Consider the following 9,036-nt stretch of genomic DNA (forward strand, 5'->3'; position numbering starts at 1 on the left):
ATCTGCCACTTACCCTAAACGCCCTTGAACAAGTCACACATCCACCCGAGCCTCAGTTTGCCTCCTTGCAGTACTGGATGGAAAAAATTAGCACCCATCACTGCAGCATCAAGGACACAGCAGGGTGATTGTGGATGCCCACACTACAGAATGAGGGAAGAAGTATTTGTAATTGTCAGAAACACGGTACAGCCGGCAGAAGTAAATGAAATCAGTTATGTAAATTGTGAACTATATGTCAGAGTTCTATTTGTCCCAAGACACGGTGGAAACCAGCACATTTCTCATCAAGATAGAAAACAAAAGCGGAGAAAAACTAGGAGCCCTTTGGAATAACTCAGCTGCAGAGAAAGTGCATTCCCTTCATGGGTGCTCTGCTGGGGCACCCACAGGATGACCATTGTTCATCTCGATGCTTGCCTGCATCTGTATCCCTTGATGTACACCTTTTGAATTTTTTTTTTCCTTTTATAGCTCTTTAGTAGTTTAGCTGGGGTCAGTCGTGGTTTTGTCCTTGGTTACTGTGCTTGTATGAAATCAACTGCAGAACAAATCTTGCTTTCTCCTTGGCAATAGTAGCTCTGACTCTCCAAAGCCTCCATCTCTTGTGTGTCTCCGTCTTTGCTCTCACCTTTCTCCCGCATCCTGCCTTTCCCTCACTTGGAAATATTTCCAGAGAATGAGCACAAATCTCAACCACAGTAAGAGAAACAGCTGGGCTTTAGGCCCATCATTTTTCCAATGAGCCTCTACTGGCATTGGAAATTTTGAGCATCCAGTACCAATGTATGCAAATTTCTTTATTTACAAATTGTATAGTTACATATGCACTAATATTTTATGTGTAAGACATACACAACTGGGGATTTTTAAGATGGGGATTTTTTAAGAGCATGAGATAAAAATTTTGAAATAATTTATTAATGAGACAGAAATACTTGCTCACACTAAAATATCATGGTTTTGAAAACCTTGTTTTAACACTTTCTGAAATAGTTATTTGAAAGTTTAGTCCAAAGTTCAGTTTATATCAGATGTTGAATTTAATCATTGTCTTAGCTGTTAAGGGACTGCCAACAGCTGGTTTCATCCCGGAAAACATCAGTGAACTGCGAACCTCTGTCTTTTTGAAAAACAATTTCCTATCTCATCTTTATTCGAGACAACTCTTTAAGCACTCAGCTCTGGGATAACTAGTGAAGCTCTATTTGGTGTAGAAGATTTTCACCATCTTGACCCAACTCGAGTCTTTCAGATACTACAATCTGTAAGGCCACCTAACTGTGCACATGTCAACTACAATGAACCATGAAATGTCGAAAACCGAAAATTGAATGAGGACTCTATGGGTAGCCCTTCTGTACTGTGGGACACTTACACTTTCCTCAGGATCCCTCACAGAGAGTTGGTGACAAATAGACCTAGTAAGACTATCAGGGCCCATCTGTTTATTACATCTTAGTAAACCTTAAGATTTTACTTATTTTGAGTTTAAATATATAAATTGAGGGCTAAAATGTTTTCCCCCACAGCTCCCATGAATCATTAAGCATAATGTCTGGGTAGGTCAGCCTCATTTTGGAGACCCCTCAGAGAACAGTGAGATTCAGGACTACGGACAGCCACACACACGAACGGGAGGACACCATTTTTAATCATCTGTCTTTGGCACCTATCTGATAACACAGTTGTGAGAAATAAATAAAATGGCATAATTGTTCATTAAATACTAATTCCTTCCATCCTCTTCTCCACCGTTCAACCTGAGGCCAAGTAAAGGAAGGGAGATGGATTCAGAGAAGATGTTCAGACCAGAAATAAGACTATGCAATTTTGGCAGTGTTTCTGAGTAAATGTTTCTGGTGCTCCTCCCCCCAGACACAAAGCCCCAGTTAGGAGGAAGAACTTCATGCACAGTAAGTTAATATCCTGATACAATACAGGTGATGTGCCCTTCCTTCCTGGCCCCACACATTTGCATATGTGTCACTGGTATGTCCCAGTGGTGCCAGTTTCTTCATCTGTCCTCCTAGATCTGATGCAAGCTCCTGGATGGTAAAGTGGTGTTTATGTGACTAGACTTTCTGTCTTTGGCTTTTGTTGATCCATCCATGCACTCTGCTCAAAGGGAGACTTGGGCACTCATCCCCGTTCACGCTTGTGGTAGTTTTAGCATATGTCCACAAATTCTTTGATGCTCCTCCGTAGAAGATGTGCAGCTTAATTCCTCTCTCAGCCCAATGTGGGCTGGATTTAGTGACTTGCTTCTAATAAATAGAATATGGCAAAACTGGTGGTGTATTATTATTGAGATTAGATTGTAAAAAGACTATGGATTCTCTCTGTCACTTTGTCTCCCCCTTGGGTCATTTTCTCTTGGGAAAGCCAGCTTCCATGTCTTAAGAACACTCAGAGGAACTTGTGTGGAGGTTCATGTGATGAAGATCGAGATGACCCAACAGCAGCCAGAGAGAAACCCAGGCCCCCAGCCAACAGCCTTGTGACTAAATCCTCTTGCAAGCTGATTCTCTTGCCCCAGTGAAGCCTTCAGATAATGCAGCCCCAACCAACAATGTGACTGCAACCTTGTAAGGGACCCTGAGCTGGAGCCACTCGTCTGAACTGCTTCCAGATCTGTGACCCTCAGAAACTATGAGATAACGCATATTCGTTGTTTTAAGGCATTAGGTGTTTGGATAATTTGTTACACAGCAGTAGACAAATGATATAACACTCAAAATCCTGGGCTCATCTGCCAGAATGATTTTAATTTTTCCCTTCTTGAGTTTTCCAAGACAAATGATTTCTGAGTTTCTCTTTTATTTCTGGTTCTAAATCACAATTGTAGCTTCTACTACTTAGAGCTCAGCTTTCTCATCCAAACTAACAACAACTACCATATATTGAGCATCTGTCCCATTCCAGGGATGTGAACATACGCATTATCTCAGAACTCATCTCTCTGAGAATGTAAAGTGACCCTACGATTATCCCCACATGATGAATAAACTGAGGCTCAGAGAGGTTAAAAGAAAACCTGGTGCAAACTGGTAATTAAACTTTAATAGGTCATACTGCAAGCTGTAGGCTCTGAACCACTCTGCCATCCTACCCATGGCTTTGACCCCATTTCCTTTCAGGTGTAGGTTTTGGAGTGGGGAAACCTGGCTTCAAATCATGGTTCCACAACTGACCAGGTGGTCGCTGTTCCCTCCTCTCTAAAGCAGGGGAAACAGCACGCATCTCAAAGGTTCTATGACAGATATATGAAGGGATATACACAAAGTGTCTGCTTGTCCCACTAGACCAGTGCTGTTCAACTGAACTTCCAGTGAAGATGGAAATGTTTCCTCTCTATCCAGCGTGGTAGCCGCTAGCCACATGTGGCTATTGAGCACCTGAAATGTGGCTAGTGCAAAGGAGGCCTGAATTTTTTTTTATTGCACTTAATTTAAATCAATTTGAATTTAAGTAGCCACTTGTGGCTAGTGGCCACCATATTGGATAGCATAGAGCTAGAGCGGAAGCCCCAGGAAGGAAGGGGCTGTGCCTGTTTGGCTCACCAGTGTATATTCAGCACTCAGCACAGTTCCTGACACCAAAGAGGCACCTGTGATTAGCTGTTGAATGGAAGAATGTATACACGAATGAGTGGCCCGTTGTGGGCATTTGGTAAGTAGCATCTATCAGCTGGGCAGAGCAGTGATGTTTAGCAGACCCCTCCTGCTCGTGCATTTTATTGCCTTTTCTCCCCTTGTCCACAGCAGCCAATTATGCTCTCCTGCAGAAATGTCATTTGTGCCAGGAATGGGACAGAGAGTGGATTTCAGGTGACTGGGGGAAAAGGGAGAGAAGCCCCCTACATCTCTAATGGGCCACAGAGGACAGGAAGCCCCCTCCTTGTCCCTCCAAGGCTGACTAGAAAGTTTGTCTGTAACAGAGATGGTTAAATTAATGATGAGGCTCGGTGACAGGGAGGCCAGAGCAGCCCCCTAAATGTCACCTTCGTTATTTTTCAAGCCAACACAACGAACTGCCTTCCCAGTCAGGATCCGTGTTGTTATTGCTCTGCCTTGGGGTGGAGGGATTTTTTTCCCCTAATCCCTACAACACGAGTGGTGTAAGTTCAGCGAGGGCAGGAGATGAGATGGCACAGGCTGCTTAATAAGGGTTTGGGCTGTCACTGAGCAGGAGCTATTATGTAGATGTGGGGAGGTGGCAGGGTGAGGGCAGCCTGCTGGGGCTCCCTTTCTCACCATGTCCCTGTGATATGGGGTCTGTCTTCCCAGACTTGAGAGGGAGGGAGCATCCTTTGACACTCTGACCCAGCCCTCAGGTGATTTTCCTTGCTGCTGCTTCTCTGCACCAATATTCCAGTCTAAAACAGAAAGCGGCATGGCTGGGAGCAGTGAGTTCTGGGCTGGGGGTCTGGAGATCCAGGCATGGGTCTAGACCCTGACACGACTGGTGTGGGTCACCTCTGGCAACTCACTTTCCCTCTCGGGACTTCAATTTTCTACTCTCTGAAATGGTACTGGACATGGCGATCTTTAAGACCTATTTAAGCCTCTAAACTTGCATAGTGGTTAAAAGTGTGGACTCTGCAGTTAAATAAGCTAAAGTTTGAATCCTGGCCCTGCTCTTTCTTAGAAGCTACTTAGCATCTCTGAGACAATAATAAGAGAACCTCGTAGGGGTGCTGTGAGGATTAAATGAGATCATGAATTCCAGTGGTCTCAGCCCTGGCTGCATATTAGAACCACCTGGTATTAAAAAATACCAACGCTTACAACCTCAGCCCCAGAGATACTGACTTACTTGTCTTTGGTGAGGTCTAAGCACTGGGAGTTAAAAAAACTAAGCTTCTCAAGTGCTTCTGAATCACATTTAAGATTTTCATGTTTAGCAAAAGCTTAATGAGTGTTTGGTGGCTCACTGGATATTTTTAAGATCATTTGTGTCATCCCCTTTCCCCAAATCTGGCTCTCTGGCTCTAGGTTACACGTGCCAAAAAATAGCCCCAGGCTTGCAAAATACAAATACTCACTGATTCCTCCTTCCTTCTCCTTTTCCTAGACCTCATTAACTCCTCCATTGCCATGTCTCTCCTATCCATTCCTCCATTCCCCTCCCGCCCATGCCTGCTCTGCTCTGGACCATCCATCATTATCGTGCTTCTGGATGCTTTCAGTAGCCTATCGTCTTCCTGCTTCTAGTATTTATTCTCAGATAAACCAGGAAAACATCATGATTATGAGCATATAGACTCTGGGGCCACACTGACTGGGCTGTAATCCCAGCTGAGCCCTTTATTAGCTGTGTGACCTTGGATATTTTTCTTAACCTCTCTGTGCTCAGTACCGTCATCTGCTTACTGGGGATCCCAAAGAACCCAATCTTTGTTTTAAATCAGTTATTCTCCCCTATTTGACCTCTTGCAAGTTACCTTGTACTAGGGGAAGGAAAGAAAACTGAGAAATAAAGTATTGAACAGTGTTTGTTTTCCAAACCTGTCATTTCATCCTCTCAAAAGTAAGCGAGGTAGATATGCCCATTTAATAGATGACAAAAATAAGGCACAGAAGAGTTGTTTAAGCAAAGTCATGCAGTGAGTAGAGGTAGAAACAGGGTCCTGCCCGAGCCTGTCAGACTCCAGGGTCAGTGCACCTCTGATGGAAGGGGGGCCATCCTTCGGGGGATATTTTCTCTGCTTTGATTGACTTTAGAGCTCCAGGAGGGATGCTGGGGGCATGGAGATGGGGAGGAAGGAGACACTCACCCACAGATGCTCAAACACAGTTTCTGACACATCTGTCTGTGGGATGACATATGTCAAATTAAGGGATACATTTGCGACTTTTTTGTTTGTTTCATTTTTGAGTAAGGATGGTTAGGAGGGAATAGAACACTCAAGTAACCAGCCTGTGACCCCCTGGCAAGACTTAAATGTGGAGAATTACATATAATAGCATTCATTCCTTCTTTGGTATCTCGCTCTGCAGTGATACAGAGATAACCCCAGACTCCTCTGTGAGAACCTGATTGGGTGGAGTGCAGGAGCTGTTTGTTTAGCTGTGCTGCCTCATCCACGTCCTCACTTCCTTGCGACTTTATTTTCAGTTGTACCAAGTTCCACCGGCCTGCATGTCTCTGGCTTTCTCTGACTGCCAAAGCCTGTTCTGCCTGTCCTAGTGGTGGGCTGTCACCCCAGAAAATTAGGTTCCCCTAGAAGCAGCCCCGGCCCAATGACTGACAGGTGTTGGTGTATCAGGACCAGCTCCCTGACCCCCTGGTGGGTTGACTCTGAGATACATATGCTGCCCACCTAGAGTTTTCCCAGTGGGACTAAGCTCCAGTCGTCCCCAGCGGTGGCTGAGTTTTAATGGGCACTTTCATTGGCTGCCTCCCCTTCCTTCCCTCTCTTACTTCCACATCCCCGCAGGTGTTTCCTGGAATCCCGTCCCAAATGAACTACTTGCCCTCACATCCGTATCGCAGCATCGCTTCTGCAGGAACCCAGATGCAGACTCGGCTTAGAATTGTGCAAGTTGGTGAGGAAACAGAGGGAAAAGGTGCATTATCTTTGAGGAGCTCGTGAACCCCGAGGGAGAAGACAGGCTACAAACACAATTCAGGATGCTACAAGTCATGGTGGAGGTGTGGCAGGAGACACCAAGGCCGGGCCGGTCAGCTGGGCTTCTGAGGTGGGAGGGGAGGAGAAGAATTGAGTTTCACAGAATAAATCAATATTTAAAGGTAGGAAGAGCACGTGATGAAATCTTTCCTCTCCTCAGAAAGGAGGGCAGCCCCGTACTGTCACAAGCTGGGTCTGGGGGATTGTGTCTGGGAGCAGGCGATGCTGAGGAAGTCTGGGAAGTTCTGTAACAGAGGTGACCAAGTGGTCACCTCTCCATCAAGTCTTGGGTGAGGAGGGAGGGTTTCCAGGTAGAGGGGAGGAAGAGGCTGGCACTCAGAAAGCAAGGTGGTGTGCCCCTAGGACGTCCGTTCCCCCTCCTCTCATCCTCCAGCGCCCTGGCATCTGCCTGCCTGTCACAGCTACGCCTCCCGCACCCTCCCCCAGCCGGCCCCTGCATCTGTCAGCAGGGCTGTTCCGTGTTGAGTCTGCTCAAGGTGAACTTAGAGTCCAGGTCAGTGACTGCTCCAGGCCTTCTGCATCCGCACAACTCCTGACCTCAGTGTCTCTGAGTCCTCTTACTCTGGCTTGTCTGCAAGGAATTTCCAATCACCAGGCAAGCAGCTGGACAAGTATCTTCATACTGAGGCTTCGTTTGCTACCCACACACTGCAGTTGCCCCCAGCTGGGTGTGTGGCGCTAACTTTGTGTGGGAGGGGGACTTGTGTGTCTATAGAGTCTGACCTCCCAGCGAATTCATCTGAGCAGCCCTTTCTGAAGTGCCTGCCCTTGCCACACTCCTGGGAGGAGCAGCTAGCGGGGCACTTGGTCCTGTACTTCAGCCAGTCGCTCACTGCGTCAGAGGTGGACACACAACCCAAGCCTAGAATTGTGCAGCAGACTGAAGAGGTTGGGCTGAGCCCATTAATTTCTCTCCCCTGAGTTTGGAACTGGAAGCTGAAGAGACTGCTTCCAGTGTGTGGGAGGCCCTGGAGCGGGAAGTTTATGTGGACCAGGAGCTGGAGGAACTGGGGAGCTACTTACAAGCCGGTACATAAGTGGAATCGAGCAGGGAGAGTCCAGAGGATGGAGCAGACCCACGGGGAGAAGCAGAGCGCCGCGGGCCCTGAGAGAGAGCGGCCATGTCTCAGTCCCCCTGGGGACTGGCTCTGCCTGGTCCTCTCCCGCAGGTTCTGCAAGGCCTCGGAGAAGCCCTACGGTAAAGGTCTTTCCCCCAGGCTAGCTCCAGTGGGTTTCTCTTCCATCAGGTCAAGAGCCTTGATGGAGACAGAAGCCAGGTCTAGCGGCTACACGGACGTACAGCAGCTCTGGAGGGTGCCCTGAGGGGACGAGGCCGGACTCCCACCAGCATGCTAGTGAGGCTGACTGCAGAGTGGCTTACCGTATCAGGTCTTCCCGAGGTCTTGGCAGCCTGCCTCAGGCTACAAGGGACAGCCGAGATGCAAAAGGAGCGGCATCTTGAGAGGTGGGATTCCAGGTTAATTAGTGGAGATTGCCATAGGTTCATACAGGCTGAGAGAAGGGAAGAAAATCTCTTCCTGGTGGGGACAGTGTGAGCAAAGACATGGGAATATGAATACACTCATTCACTATTATTATTATTATTATGGTTATTATTATGAAGTTATATACAGCCAAATTGACTGATCTTTTCTGGGTCTACAGTCCCAGGAGTTTTAATACATACACAGATTTGTGTCATCACTGTCACAATCAGAACACAGAACACCCTCCTGCCCCAGGGTGCTCACACCTTCCTCCCACCTCTGACCCCTGGCCACCACTGACTGTTCTCTGCTTTCCAGCTGTCACGTAAATGGAATGTACAGTATGGAACCTTTTGAGACCTGTTCTTTTACTTGGCATAACGCCTTTGACATCCGCCCCGTTGCTATCTGTTGTTACTGAATGGCATCTCATTGTCTGGATTGTACCACAGTTTGTTTACCCGAGCCACATGGTTTCCTATTTTTGGTAACATCCGATAGAGCTGCTATAACATTTACGTCCGGGGCTTTGTGTGAAGATGTCTCTATTTCTCCACGGTAAGTACCTGGGGTGGGGGCGGGGTGACTGCTGGGTCATGTGGTAAGTACAGGTTTAACTGTGTAAGAAACTTCAGGCTGTTTTGTGGAACGGCTGCGCCATTTTGCATTTCCAGCAGCAATGAATGACAGTTCTAGTTGCTCCATATCCTTACCAACACTTGGTTTTGTCATTCATTTAAAAACCAAATTTTAGCCATTTACTGTGTTCTGAATGTTTGTTTCCTTCCCCCCTACTCCCTGCAAAATTCGTATGTGGAAATCCTAATAGCCAATGTGATGTTAGTGGTAGGTAAGGATTTTGGGAGCTGAGGTAGGTCATCAGGGCAGTGCCTT

This window comes from Vicugna pacos, chromosome 13, assembly GCF_048564905.1.
Source record: "Vicugna pacos chromosome 13, VicPac4, whole genome shotgun sequence".
In the NCBI taxonomy this organism is placed as follows: Eukaryota; Metazoa; Chordata; class Mammalia; order Artiodactyla; family Camelidae; genus Vicugna; species Vicugna pacos.